Source organism: Adiantum capillus-veneris, chromosome 23, assembly GCF_014529385.1.
Source record: "Adiantum capillus-veneris isolate H3 chromosome 23, ASM1452938v2, whole genome shotgun sequence".
NCBI classification, from domain to species: Eukaryota; Viridiplantae; Streptophyta; class Polypodiopsida; order Polypodiales; family Pteridaceae; genus Adiantum; species Adiantum capillus-veneris.
In genome coordinates, this window is record NC_140953.1 from 68,234,974 (window position 1) to 68,249,733 (window position 14,760).

Consider the following 14,760-nt stretch of genomic DNA (forward strand, 5'->3'; position numbering starts at 1 on the left):
GAATACTTCAAGGACTTAATGAATCAAGCAAGCATGTGTCTTTTATGCTTCTTAAGTCATTTGTTTTGAATTGGATACGTCAAGCCTTAGTCAATCAAGCATGGAAATGTTCATGCCTCTTCTTGAGAATTTATCTTTGAAGTTAACATTTCAAAAACCTTAGTCATTTAAGCATAAAAATCGTCTCAAGATTTGGGCAAGGTTCCCACAACCACTTTAAGCATCTTAGCACCTCATGCTTGGGTAGAATTCCCACCTCAAGGTTAGCCCTAGCTTGCGTAAGGTCAAATGACTTTTTAATACTAACTTTTGGAGGTCTTTAATGAAGCTACCCCTAAGGTCTTTTAGGCTCCATTAGATGCACGTTGCTCTTTGATAGACTACCTCCATTTGGATCCCTTTTGAGATGTAACCATCGCTCCTCTTGGTTCCTTGCTGAGGTAAATCTAGAAGCATTTATTGCACATTGCTCTTTGGTAGACCGTCTCCTTTTGGACCCCTATTGAGATACAACCATTTCTCCTTTTGGTCCCCTGTTGAGATAGGTCTAGAAGCGCGCGCACACACACACACACACACACACACACACACACACACACACATATATATATATATATATATATATATATATATATATATATATATATATATATATATATATATATATATATATATATATATATATATATATATATATATATATATATATATATATATATCATAACTCTTGTTCCCCTTTTATCTTCCCATATTAAGTGATGAGTTTAATATGAGAAAATCGTTTGATAAAGTTAGATATTATATTTTATGACAAGTAGTATCTGTTTTCTTTCACTTCATTTACTATAAGCTAATAGTCAAGACGCCTCGTTGGGACAAAGAGAAGCTGCCATCAACATACAAACATGAGGAAAGATACAAACGTTGTAACATTTAATGGCCTAAAATCTTATGTGTAGCGGAAATTAGCATGAATATAGTGGGCATTTCATTAGAATAGATTCCTAATGAGAATTACAAGAGTGCTTGGGTGGAGAGAGCAACAAAAAGCATAACACCTAGTTAGATAGCATCGACAATACTTTCAAAAGAGAGAGCAATTAAGCTATTGACAACAGTTGAGGACCGGATTTGCATGGAGCCGGTCCCCCCTCCAAAAGGCTTTGTATTATGGTTTCTCCCATCAAGAGAGACATTGTACAATACAATTCTTTGTGTTCCTTCAAGACTAGCTAGTGCAATGAAGATGGAAGCTTCATACACCAAGCAAAACACTTAATCAAACACAACTTGAATTATCCCCGTTCTCAGACCCAAGACCTCACACACCTTCGAAGATGGTGAGAGCTAGCAGGGTATGAGAGTAGATTGAGAAGAAAAAGAAGTATCTTACGAGAAAGATGTACATCTCCTCACATAATCACTCATATTAGCATAGCTTAGCTTAGTAATTAGCTTGGTAGAGAAGATGAGCATGCATTGAAGCTTGGCTCTTGGTTGGATTTGCATCCATATGCCAAGAGAATGTTGATGTAGGCTTCTATCTCACAAGCTTGGAGTAGGTGATGAGCTCTCCATTAAAGCTTGGGAGGAGATAGAGTATTCTTCCTTCACACATGGTCAAGTGTGAGTGTGTGTGTGTCAATGCCAAGCAAAAATCAGCCCCCCCTCTCTCTTGGGCGAGCCCTAGCTGCTAATTAGGTCTGGCTTTTGCCTCATTGGACCTCCCCAGGTCAAGCCAATAGGAATTAAGCAGCATAAGTGATAGCCTTCTGACATGTGTCCCCCTTTCCCCTTTTGTGAGAGCTTTAGGTAATTAAATAATTAAACTAAACTCTCATTGGACCCCTTTGCCTCCTGGCCAATAGGAATCAGGCAAGCCATGGGGCTCCTGAATGCTCATTGGACCCCTTGGGAGACTGCCCAATAGTCTTCTAGGAGACTTAATTCTCATTGGTTTCTTTTATTAAATGTTTTTAAATTAATTAAACTAGATTTACTCTAGCTTAATTCTCATTGGTCCACTTCAAGGGTCTTCCAATAGGAATTGGGCACACCTTGTGGGCATCTGGCCTAGGGAGCTGACATGTGTCCCTCATTCCCTTTGTGTAAAGGGAGCCTGTGTGTGTGTGTGTGGCTTTCTCTCTCATCCCCTAGCTTTGGGGCTCGCCCCCTCCCATGTAGGGATGTGCAAAGACTTTTTAGGACACACACTAAGCATCCAATTTTCCCTAGGGTTGACCTTTGGACACAACCTTTGAATTTTGGAACCTTAGCATTTTGGAAGTCTTAATGGGCTGAACCTTAGGGTCTTTTTGGCCCATTGTTTCACATGGCTCTTTTGCAGATGGCCCCCCCTTTGGATCCCTATTTTCCCTCCTTTGGATCCCTACTGTGGCCGGTCTGCTAGCTTAACCAATATTCTAGCTTTTTCTCCCTTGGCACTTCCCCACATTAAATGATCAGTTTAATATGAGAAAATCATTTAGGAGAATTAGATATTGATTATTATGACATTACCTCTCTCTTGAAATCATAGTCGTCCTCGACTATGGTGTAGAGAAGATAAAGCATATGCATGAGTCCTTTTCTTTAGCGGGTAGAGGATCCCTATGTTACCCTACGACATCATTCCATAATGGATGACTAGTCCATTTGGCGCTTGAGAGCCTGAGGCTGCCGCAAGCATGTCTGCACATTAGTCCTATCAGTCTTCCATAGTAGAGTGACAAGCTCTACTTGGTGTTCGGGAGACGTCGTCTCCGCAAACTTGATCTAAGCATGCATACTACTTCATTTTTGTGCACAAATAAAGAAAAAGAGAGTCTTATAAGACAAAAAATTTTGTTCATTTTTAACATTTTGTACATTTGCTTACTCTTGGGAAGCATTGTAAGCATTGACAAGGTTTAGGTTATCCTTTAATTGTATGCCTTGCATCCATCTAGCATCTTCAAAAGGATAATTCTTAAACTTAATAAGATATCGTCGGATAGTCTTACCGCCTCTTAATACCTTGTCTTCATGTCGGAGAATGGACTCGGGCTGCAGCACCTCCTCGTGGTCCTCGATCTCCGGTGGATCTTCAATAGTTGGTTCTTGAGGTGGCTCTCCTTTGTAAGGCTTTAATAGGCTCACATGAAAAGCATTGTGTATGAGCCAATGATTGGGCAACTTAAGTTGATAGGCCATCTCATTGATTGGCCTAAGAATCTGGAAGGGACCATAATACCTTTTTGCTAGTTTAGCATAGTACTTTTGGTGGCCCGTAGGATTCTTGCCCGTCGTGTGCCTTAATCGAGCCTTGGGAAACTTTAACAAGACCCAATCGTTTTCTTTAAAGGCTTGGGCTCTTCTGTGCTTGTCAGCAGCAGCCTTTTGCCTTTGCTGTGAGATAGAGATAGCATCCTTAATCTTTTGGAAAGATTCTTGTAGGTCTCGGCTATACTCATCTGCAGCGAAGATCTTCCCATGTACCTTAAGTAGCAAGGGACTTTTTGATCTTCCCTCAATTACCTCGAAAGGTGCTTTTCCTGTGGAAGTATGTACAGTGTTATTGTAAGCATACTCTACTAAGGGTAAGTACTTCTCCCATTGGGATCTTTGATCTACTTCCGTTACATAGGCTTTTAGTAGATCAAGAATGGTTAGGTTAGCTATTTCACTTTGGCCATCAGTTTGTGGATGATAGGCCGAAGAGAAGTTTAGCCTTGTTCCTAAATTCTCAAAGAGACCCTTCCAGAAATTACTGGTCATTCTAGGATCTCTATCCGACACTATGGACATTGGCAAGCCATGGTACTTGAAAATTTGTGAAATGAAGAGGGTTGCCATTTGATGGGCTTTGATAGTCTTTTTGACAGGTATAAAATGAGCTTGTTTACTGAACCTGTCTACTATCGTCCATATTCCCGTATTCCCATGGATAGACTTAGGCAATCCAAAGATAAAATCCATGGATATGCTCTCCCACGGTGAATTAGGGATTGGCAAGGGTTGAAGCAATCCAAGTTGCTTCCCTCTATCAAATTTTGTCTTTTGACATACCACACATTTGGAAACATACTCGTGTATGTTTACTTTCATGGTAGGCCAATAGAAATATGTTTCAATTCCCTTTAGGGTAGACTGAATCCCTCTATGCCCCGCATATGGGGGAGCATGAGATTCATACATTACTTTCTCACGTAGTGAGTTAGTAACGCATAGTCTATTGCCATAGAGAAGATAACCATCTTGTAAAGTAAATGGTTCTTCTTTCTTCCCTAATGCAAGGGCTGAAATCACATCTCTAAAATCGGGATCAATAGCATACTCATCTATCATTGAAGATAGATCATTGTGAGTTGCTATGGAAACCGCATTCACTCTCGGTCGTCTTGAGAGTGCATCGGCTACTTGATTATGCTTGCCAGCAATGTGAGCAATATGAAAATGAAATTGCGAAAGGAAATTTGCCCACCTCATTTGTTTGTCGGAAGCTTGGTCTGCGTCATGAAGTACTTAAGACTTTGGTGATCCGTTCGCAGAATGAAAGGAGTCCCCAATAAATAGTGCTTCCATGAGTCTAAGGCATGTAGAACTGCAAGGAGTTCTTTTTCGTATATGCCTAGAGCTTGCTCAACAGGGTCGAGCCTTCGACTCTCATAGCCTATGGCGTGCCCTTCTTGGAGCAAACAGCCCCAAGGCAATCACCACAAGCATCACATTGGACCTCAAATGGTTTTGAGAGATCCGGTAGTGTAAGCACAGGTTGAGAGATAAGCTTTTCTTTAAGCTTTTCGAAAGCATTGTTCTCTTTAGCAGACCACGTATACCTAACATTTTTCTTTGTTAGGTCATGTAATGGTCCCGCAATTTGTGAGAACTTTTCTATGAAGCGTCTATAGTATGCACACATACCTATAAAGCTTCTTAGTTCATGAAGATTCCTTGGTTTAGGCCATCCTTTTATTACCTCTAACTTGGATGGATCCATTTGGATTCCATCTTGAGAGATAATGTGACCTAAATATTGAATCTCTTGCAAGAAAAATTCACTTTTCTTTCGATTAACATAAAGTTTATTCTCTCTTAAAACTTGAAATATTACCTGGAGGTGTTGCTTGTGTTCCTCCAATGAATTAGAGTAGATGATAATATCATCAAAGAACACTCCAGTGAAGGTTCGATGAGGCCTGAACAGCTTCTCCATCAAGCGGTTAAATGTGGCTGGTGCATTAGTCAAGCCAAAAGGCATGACAATGTATTCGTAAAGACCAAATGTAGTACGAAATGCGGTCTTTACAATGTCTTGATCAACTATCCTTATTTGATGATAGCCACTTTTTAGGTCAATCCTACTGAAGTAGGTCGATCCTTGTAGCTTATCAAATAGGTCTTCTACCCGTGGAACGGGAAACCTATTTTTGATAGTGATCCTATTTAGTGCTCTATAGTCGACACACATACGATATGTGCCGTCTTTCTTTTGCACTAATAGCACAGGTGAGCAAAATGGAGATGAGCTAGGCCTAACCATGCCCTTCTCAACTAACTCATGCACTTGCCGCATAATCTCCTCTTGTTGAGCTTGAGAAACTCTATAAGGAGGTTTGTTAGGCGGTGAACTTCCTGGAAGAAGTTCAATTGCATGGTCGTCATTACCTCGTTTAGGAGGTAGCTCACAAGGGATGTCGTCAATAAAGACATCTTGAAACCCCTTGAGAAAATTGGATAACTCTAATTCCTTTTGGTTGCTTTTATTTTCTTTTGCTAAAGCATTAGGTTCATTTTGAGAATCTTTAACAAAAATCATGTACACGGAAATAGAGCTCTTTATTGACTTGTTGAAAGCTGGTGTATGTACAATGGGGATGGTGTTACCCATCTCCTTAGCATCTATATACATGTCCTTTTCCCTGAACTTAAAGGAGATTCTCCTTTCAGGAAATTTAACATGGGCAGCCAGGCGGTCAAACCATGGTGCCCCTAGGATTACATCCTCATGCTTGAGAGGAGAGATAAAGAAGTCCTCTTTGTCCACATAGCCTTGGACATGAAGCCTCAATTTCCCGATTAAGGGAGTGACTGAAGCTTCTTGCCCCTTGAAGGCACTGTCTGCGGGTAGGATATCTCCCATCTCGTAGGATTGTATGCCTAGCTTGGTGGCTAACTCCATAGATATGAAATTGTGAGTAGAACCAGGGTCAAAGAGAATAAAAGCATCATGTTCTCTTACCTTTCCCCAAGCATGGCATAGAGGAGATCCTTTGTGGTGAGTTTGGTGAATCTCCTCCTCTTGGATTTCAACCAAAGAAGCTCTAGGAGGATCTTGGCGGTTGTTCTTTTGGGGACAAGCGCGGTACGCATGCCCTTGTTCGCCGCACTTGAAACACCGGTTATCTTTACGATAACGCTCAAGCTCTTCAGGAGAGAGTTTATTCTTTCCTTTGTAAACTCCCTTCTCTTTAGCTTTGTTGGAAGTGCCCTTAGGAGACTTTTGGACATTGTCCTTCCCCTTAGGCTCATTGGAACCCTTGTTTTCCGGGGGCTTATTATTTCTTTTACCCCCCGTTTGGAAATTGATTCGCGAGGCCACCATAGTATGGTGTATTACCGCCGATATGGTACGTGGCCTTTGGGAGTTGACATACTCCGCCATTTCTTCGGTTAAGCCCGCACAAAATTGTTGCTTTTGCTCTCCAAAATCCAACTTTTTGAAGACAGTGGCTTTGAGTTGTAGGTCCCAAAACTTGTCTACATATTTGTGGATGGATTCATTGGGAGAGAGCTTTAAGCTTCGCCATTCGGTGAGTACTTTATCTTTGGCATCGGTGGCCAAAAACTGCTTCATAATGGAAGCTCTTAAAGCCTTCCATGTTCGTGGAGCTTCACCGTTGGCTCGTAGGCTAGACCACCATTGTCTGGCGGACTTTTGAAAGTGCATAGCTACATGGCGTAGCTTAGAGGACTCCGTGAAGCCCTCATCTCCAAACGCCGCATCGAATTGCTGGATAAAGGCCAAAACTTTGTCTGTAGCACCGAAGGTGCCATCATAGGTAAGGAAAGAGATGCTCTTCCCTCCCTCTTTGAATTTCTTCAGCTTGGACGACCTCTTCCATGCGGCATAGGATTTCCTATGGCCTCTTCTTTTTGATGGTTCAAAAGTTGCACCATCACTTTCTTCAGAAGATGAAGAATTTGAAGAAGGTGGAGAAGAGGGTGACCTCTTTCTCGCCTTTTTCTTGTCTTGATCTTTGTCGTCTTCACGATAGCTTTCATAAGAGGAAGAGGATGAAGAAGATGGAGAAGAGGGTGTCCTCTTTCTCGCCTTTTTCTTCTCTTGCTTTTTATCATCCCTCTTTGAATTATGGCGTGGAGAAGAGTGTGATGGTCTTCTCCGCTTTGGTGGTGATGGAGAGCGTTTAGCCCGCCGTCTTCGTGGAGCCATCTCCGCCGAGGTGGCGGGAGACTCGCTTCTTTCTCGTTCCTTCGGTGGAGGCTCTTGAGTTCTCCTTTGGGAAGGAGATGCATCATCAAGAAGTAAGTTCTTGAGCCCTTCATATGGATTCTCTTCTTCTTCCCGAATCGGAGAGAGACCTCTTTTGGTAGTCTCACAAGGAGGCTTCCTAGGTGTTCTCTCGTCATGGTGATGAGCTTGGAGAATCCCGTGAGCACGGAGCTGCCATTGCACTTCACTTTGGAGAGATGGATTGCCCATGGCTTGTTGAAGCCTAGAAACAAGATAGTTAACAAGCATTGAAGCATCATTAGTAGCTTGCTCATGAGCAAAATCAAAGTTATCAACATTAATTTCACTCTCTTTACTATTGTCAGCCATTCTAACAACTTTTAGGTGTAAACTTTTTAGGTGTACTTTGGCACTTCAAGCCCTAGTTGCTACTCCTCTTTACCCCTTTAGAAAAAGCACTCAAGCTACTGTACCCGCGGCTCGAATACCATTAATTGCAAGGAATAGAAGAGAGGGTCTTTCGACACCAAAACAGCACCGGCTCCTGTCAAGCTTCTAATAGCTCAATAGTGGTTAAGCCGTAGGCAAGCCCCGTAGGACTCCACTATTAAGACCATAGCTCTCGACGGTGATGCCCCGTTAACTGCACAAAGGCAGGCGCACTGCAAGGCTGAAAAATCCCTATTCTACTTGCTCACAGGCAATTAATAATACCAACCATTTGTAGCTAGCTTGAGGACCTCCCTTCTTGAGCAAGAAAAGAGAAACCTTGAGCTCTGATACCAATGTAACATTTAATGGCCTAAAATCTTATGTGTAGCGGAAATTAGCATGAATATAGTGGGCATTTCATTAGAATAGATTCCTAATGAGAATTACAAGAGTGCTTGGGTGGAGAGAGCAACAAAAAGCATAACACCTAGTTAGATAGCATCGACAATACTTTCAAAAGAGAGAGCAATTAAGCTATTGACAACAGTTGAGGACCGGATTTGCATGGAGCCGGTCCCCCCTCCAAAAGGCTTTGTATTATGGTTTCTCCCATCAAGAGAGACATTGTACAATACAATTCTTTGTGTTCCTTCAAGACTAGCTAGTGCAATGAAGATGGAAGCTTCATACACCAAGCAAAACACTTAATCAAACACAACTTGAATTATCCCCGTTCTCAGACCCAAGACCTCACACACCTTCGAAGATGGTGAGAGCTAGCAGGGTATGAGAGTAGATTGAGAAGAAAAAGAAGTATCTTACGAGAAAGATGTACATCTCCTCACATAATCACTCATATTAGCATAGCTTAGCTTAGTAATTAGCTTGGTAGAGAAGATGAGCATGCATTGAAGCTTGGCTCTTGGTTGGATTTGCATCCATATGCCAAGAGAATGTTGATGTAGGCTTCTATCTCACAAGCTTGGAGTAGGTGATGAGCTCTCCATTAAAGCTTGGGAGGAGATAGAGTATTCTTCCTTCACACATGGTCAAGTGTGAGTGTGTGTGTGTCAATGCCAAGCAAAAATCAGCCCCCCCTCTCTCTTGGGCGAGCCCTAGCTGCTAATTAGGTCTGGCTTTTGCCTCATTGGACCTCCCCAGGTCAAGCCAATAGGAATTAAGCAGCATAAGTGATAGCCTTCTGACATGTGTCCCCCTTTCCCCTTTTGTGAGAGCTTTAGGTAATTAAATAATTAAACTAAACTCTCATTGGACCCCTTTGCCTCCTGGCCAATAGGAATCAGGCAAGCCATGGGGCTCCTGAATGCTCATTGGACCCCTTGGGAGACTGCCCAATAGTCTTCTAGGAGACTTAATTCTCATTGGTTTCTTTTATTAAATGTTTTTAAATTAATTAAACTAGATTTACTCTAGCTTAATTCTCATTGGTCCACTTCAAGGGTCTTCCAATAGGAATTGGGCACACCTTGTGGGCATCTGGCCTAGGGAGCTGACATGTGTCCCTCATTCCCTTTGTGTAAAGGGAGCCTGTGTGTGTGTGTGTGGCTTTCTCTCTCATCCCCTAGCTTTGGGGCTCGCCCCCTCCCATGTAGGGATGTGCAAAGACTTTTTAGGACACACACTAAGCATCCAATTTTCCCTAGGGTTGACCTTTGGACACAACCTTTGAATTTTGGAACCTTAGCATTTTGGAAGTCTTAATGGGCTGAACCTTAGGGTCTTTTTGGCCCATTGTTTCACATGGCTCTTTTGCAGATGGCCCCCCCTTTGGATCCCTATTTTCCCTCCTTTGGATCCCTACTGTGGCCGATTTGCTAGCTTAACCAATATTCTAGCTTTTTCTCCCTTGGCACTTCCCCACATTAAATGATCAGTTTAATATGAGAAAATCATTTAGGAGAATTAGATATTGATTATTATGACAAACGTGCTGCATAAAAGCTTGGTCAAGATTCACACTAGCTCGATCGCTTGTTGACGGTCCATCCGCCACAGTCGATCGAAAACTAGGAGTGCCATGGCTTCTAACTGCAACCTTTATTTTGACAACAATAAATGCAACTGTTGAAACAAATTAGGTAGCACTTACACTTTGAGTAACTCTTTGAATTTCTACTCTGCATACAAAGCCCACAAGCAAGTACCATCGTCCTTCGCAACATCCCTTTTTACATAACCCCCTCAACTCGAACAAAGTCATGAACACCAAAGGCCTCAACAAACTCTGATAGGTAGATCTCGGTCACAACAAAGGTTACTGTATGGTGAGATTCCTTGTCAAGAAGATCAGCGTACATGTATCTACCAAAGTTAGACTTGGGAATTTGTAAGTGCCATACTTACATAAAACTTTCCCTTCTGGAGCAAATCTAAAATTTTCAGTCTCGGACAATTTAGAAGTTGTCGAATTTCTTAAGGCAGGGGTTATGGCCAACTGTGAGTTGAAAGATTCAACATTAGGCTCCTCTTTGCCTTCCTCTATGTTCTTCATCAAAGAAGATGAGAATGAGGAATATGCCAAACACCTAGAAGCTTTACCTAAAAAGAAGCATGAGGGTAAGTCATGGACTTGAGTCTAATCAGCATAAACAAACAGGAAATGTTACCTCTAACAGAAATCAAAGCCTTTTTAATAAATAAAGATAAAGCTTTGTTCAGTTTTGCTTTAGGGATGAGTTTTTTGCTAAGTGGAGAACTTTCAGACGATCGATTTTTATTCTGAGCTAAAGGTGAAACAGCAACAACTGTATTGCACTTCGTACTCTCGAGATTTTCATAGAGCAACGAGGGTGATTATAAGTCCACTGGCTCAGCCAATGAAAAATCATCGAAGCTTACATCTATACAAAATTGCTCATGTCAATGCTCTAGGTCAAATGTTCAAGCTAATCACAGCTCAAAAAACAAAGAACTCAAAAAATGCATGTACTAACCATCCTCCATAGGGATATCCATTGAAGTAGGTGAAGGCAACCTTACTAAACACAAAAAGCTTTCAGCAGAGAGAATTTAAGCTTGTGGAATAGCACAGTCATTGCACATAAGAGTATCGGTTATATAGGAGAAGGGGGAGAGAAGATAGATAGAGGTTGTGTGTTTCTATGATGATGAGGAAAGTAAATGTCTCACGTTCAGCAAGGACAGCCTGAGTAAAGACTAGTGATAATAAGTCAGAGAAGTATGTTATTATGAAGGAAAGAAAAGGGAAAAATTACTTAACGTTTCTTTTTCAAGATTACACGTTTTTCAATATATTTTTTATAGTTCTATTTATAACTTTAGAATCTTGGAATCGTGAAAATCACAAGCAATTTAATTTTTTTTACGAGAATTCTTGAAAATAGAGGAAAGTTGTCCAAAACTCAACATGGACAGAGAGTAAAAATAATAAGTATGAGCTATATGTTATTATAAATGAGTGAGCAAGGAATAATCATTTAATAATTTTTTTCTTAGGACATCATGTTTTTAAAGAAAGGACTCTTTATAATCATGCACTCCCGAAAATATCACATCTAAAATAATTTAATTTTAATCATGAAAAAGGTGGAAGATATCATTCAAAAAGAGTGCAATTAAAACCAACATGCATTTTCAAAATTTGGGAGTTTTATCTAGCTTGAGCTTTTTAACACCACCTTAAATTTAAAGGAAAAGCAACATGGATAAATTGCAACAATAAAGTAAAATTCAAAAGCCCGGGTATTTTTTTTAAACCACTAATCTACATAAAATCAACCACGTGACACAAAGCTAGACAAAGAAGAATAAAATTAAACATCGCATCATGCGAGGCTATCCACGATACTTCCCACAAAGTTCCAAACATAAATAAAGTTTACCATTGCATTGATACAACAAAGATCTTCTAATCTTGGGCAAAAGGATTTAAATTCCACTCCCAAAAAAGATTCAGATTTTTCAATTGCATAAGCTCAGAGAATAAAACCAAATAATGGACATGAATCCACAATGGGCATGTGCTCATCATCACAGCTTATCTTGTATTCCAAATCGTACCAATATCTAAAGCTTGCTCAGTCTTCTCTCTTTTCATATGAAGCATCTAAAAATGTCCAGGGATAAACGAGACATCATCGCAAATCCCCCCTCGTACCAAAGAGAACAAAGCATACCAGAAAGCTTTGTTTGTTTAATTGCCATGCCAAGCAAAACCGAAAACCGCTATGCACATAAGTAAAAACTTGGCAACAAGGCTTATATCTAACCCGAACCCTATCCCACATCAATAGAATATGCAACAAGGCAGGCCTTTTGCTGCTCATTCTTAGCTATGTGACAAGTGCTAGCACGAAAACTACAATCTGGATGAGGCATGGGAGCAAGGTTGATTTTGCAATCGCTACTGCCAAAGGTACTCTTTAGTCTCATCGCGAGACAATGCACCACCGGATCCCACCTGAGCCCCTGGCCCATACCCGAATTGAATGGTTGTCTGCAATCTCCGAACCAGGCTGCACACATCATCGTGAGACATTAGAGTGCTAATTAGCCTGTTGCGTGTTCAAATAAACTGCATATGCCATTTTGGACAAAATGAAGCGGACAAACATAATCACGAAACTAGAACTGGGCAACATGACAGAAGCAACAAAACTGCAGGATGTGAAACCCTAATATAATGCTTCATGGCTTTAGCCTCATTGCGACGCCGGTGCAGATGACGAGATCAACTTGAGTAAGCCGATGACTGAGCGGGGGGTAGGAGGGGGCAGAAGATGGAGACTCGATGCACTAACTCCGCTAGGTTCACCTACAATTCCATCATCAGAGCAGCAAAGCACGTTCAAATGTACACCCGAAACAAAAATCAGGTAAGCAAACAAATCATACCCTAAACCAAGTGCTTCCTCGGCATGAAAACCACATCCGTCTGCAAGTTCGCCGATTTTGGGTTGCGCTACGCAAGGGGCGAAAAAACACTGCCAAAAACATAGCAAGATGAAAAATGAGTAACGTGAAGCCAAAAAAGTTCAGCAAAACAGTTGTGAAAGGACATAGGAAGATAGAAATGACAATAACCACCCAACCTTACCTATATATAGTCCCTTGGCCCTCCTATACATAGCCCCTGTACCGCATGTGTATCCCTCGGCCCTTGGCCAGGGCCGTGCCCTCCTATAGTCCTACCCTTGGCATGACATTACTCCCCCCTTGGAGAAGCGTTTTCGTCCTCGAAAACAAGAGTGATTCTACACTAATGTTTTCTAGAGTGGCATCCTTCATGGATCAAGCTGTTTGGTTGACCGGAACACGGTTCAGCAGGAGGTTCAATGAAACCAAGAGTAACATCTTGATTTTTCACATTGTTGTCCATTTGCAACCAGCTTGTATTACCAATTCCTATCCAATCATAGTGTGTAGACTCCATTTAGAACACACATGAGTATGCAAAACGAGTTATCACACAAAGGTGTACCCTAAAGAGTACCTCTTTTCACTTTCCATGAAAGTAACTTGCTAACATAACTCATTAGCCAAGTTTAAGTCCTTGACTTGTTTTCCAATTTCAGCAGTAAACAACCCCACCATCACTAGTGTTCAAGGTTGAGAACTTGATTTATACATGAAGAGACTACACCTAGTCGCAAACATGCTTTAACTTATGGTAAGCAAACACCAAGTAGAGCAATAAATGCTTACTAATTGGATCGTTTGGTGCTAACGTACACACTTTGCATATCCTTCAGCACAAGATTACACTTCGTAATCTGCCTATCCCCTTGGATAACTGATAATATTGAGGTGTGTTTCCCTCGGTTTACAAACAATCTTCCCAGATGACTAGTAAATGGGAATCACAATATCGTGTAACATTGTTGAGCAATCATCAATGTTCGGAATAACCATCATGGTTAACGTAAAAAATCCACAAACACCCAAACTGAGCCATGACCTCTATTGGTAATTAGTAGACCCAAAAGTAATCTCATAGAGATACTGCACATAGAGTGCAAAATACTTCATAAGCAACAACTTGACGAATACGTATGCTGCTCCAAATCAGCCTTTGCTAAACACTAGGGCCCATAACACCTAGTGTGCATGCATTTAGCAAAAACCAGATCCGAATCTGTATGTCTATGGTGATCCTTGCCAATACTTATGGCAAATGTGATGCGCTTAGCACACATTAAATAGGAATGTAAATAGTTCTGAAAAGAAACTAAATACTTTTAGAGGCAATCTTTTGCAAGCCTTGCTGAAACGTCTGAACCATAATAGAAGATGAAACGGTGATCACTTCTAGGTACAAACAATGAAACTTTTTCATTAACAACTTAGAGCCTTGCTATATGTATAAACAACCATCTGTAATGTTGTTTAGCGGTACTTGTACCTGAACAAGTCATTCTAAGTATCCGACAATTTTTGGCCACCGAAATTGCTCCTGATACATCGTGCTAAAAATGGTATAGAAAATAGATGTGACTAGCACCTAAGGACTTTGTTGTGACACATATTTGAAATAATGGGCGCCAGTGTCAGTCCAGAGACTCATATTCTCCACATGTGGAATATGTCTCCTGTAAGGATGTTTAAAAGAGAACGTCCTTCAAGTACAAGATGTACTTGTGTGTGGAGGTAACTCTAAACACTCTGTGACAAGAGTGAGAGGGACCCTCTTTCATTGCTCCACATTGGCTAAACCGAACTCCTTGAGTCCCTAGACCATGTTGTATCCCATGTGACAACATGTGCTAATTAAAATCCTACAAGTGGATTCATAACAGCATAATGTGCATTGGACACTACAGCCCAAAATATTTGTTTCGACATGCCCTTGGCATGGCCCTGGAAATTGAACTGAAAGTTCAGTTACCCGTATTCAA